This window comes from Myotis brandtii, unplaced genomic scaffold (assembly GCF_000412655.1).
Source record: "Myotis brandtii unplaced genomic scaffold, ASM41265v1 scaffold37764, whole genome shotgun sequence".
Taxonomy (NCBI): Eukaryota; Metazoa; Chordata; class Mammalia; order Chiroptera; family Vespertilionidae; genus Myotis; species Myotis brandtii.
Window position 1 is genome coordinate 1 of NW_005364507.1, and position 1,165 is coordinate 1,165.

The 1,165-nt window shown below is 53.7% G+C and overlaps 1 pseudogene; it reads left to right on the forward strand.

Moving 5' to 3' along the window:
- Positions 1-263: 263 nt before the first annotated feature.
- On the forward strand, positions 264-1,115 carry LOC106727150 (annotated as a pseudogene).
- The last annotated feature ends 50 nt before the right edge of the window (positions 1,116-1,165 follow it).

A 1,165-nucleotide genomic window follows, 5' to 3' on the forward strand; every position in this document is an offset into this window, starting at 1 on the left:
TTACAGATATCACATTGAGACTTGCCACATTACATTGCGTGTGTGTGTGTGCGTATGTGTGTGTGAAAAGAGACAGTGCAGAAAACGAAGTCGTCCAGCTCAGGAGATAGAGCAAGGGCTGGAAATGGAATCCATGTGACTATGCAGCACAGGTGGACACAGTCATTCTGGGGAAGAAACAGGAGGAAGATAGAAGGAAGGTGGCCACTTGAGATGGCAGGTTAGGCAGACGCCAGCCCTCCTCACCCTCCCCTCCTCACTGAACACCAGGCCCTGTGGTTTCTCTTGGCTTTGCTGAGGGTCACACTCAGGGCAGCTGGGACCCCAGGCTCTGGGCTCGGGTCTCACCAGCCAGACCCAATCCTTGGAGCCTGAGGCTCTCAGATCTGGAAACCTTGGCTGACCCCACACCATTGGAACTCTCTGCAGCAGACGTGATTCTGGATCCAGACACTGCGCACCCCAACCTCCTTATTTCTGAGGATCAGAGGACCCTGAACTATACAGATGCAAGGCAGAGCCTGCCAGACAACCCCAGGAGATTTCAGGATCGTTACTGTGTGCTGGGCTGTGAGAGCTTCATGTCAGGGAGACACTTCTGGGAGGTGGAGGTGGGGGACAGGCAACAGTGGAATTTAGGGGTGTGTAGGGAGAACGTGGAGAGAAAACGTGATGTTAAAATAACACCCCAGAATGGATTCTGGACAATAGCACCGGGTGGGCAGACTTCCAGGCTCGAACGGATCCCCGGACCAAACTCACAGTTGCCAACCCTCCTAAAAGAGTGGGGGTTTTCCTGGACTATGAGATGCGGGAGGTTTCGTTCTATGATGCCATCTATGGACTGCACATCTTCACCTTCCCACAGGCTTCCTTCTCTGGGCCTCTCTTGCCTCTTTTCAGGATTTGGTCACATGAGCCCACTGCCTTGACCATTTGCCCAGCACCAAAAGGAGTGGGGAGTTCCCTTCTGCCTGACCCACTGCCTGACCCTTCCCTGGAGACCCCAGTGGCCTCAGGCTCAGCTGATGGCATTGAGGACCCTCAGGAGGAAGAGAGATCTTTGCTTCCCGCTGCCCAGCCCTGAGCTGAGGGCCTGCTTCCCAGCAAAACTCATCAGGTACATACTACTAAAAACTCACTGAGAGAAGCACTTTACTAGTTA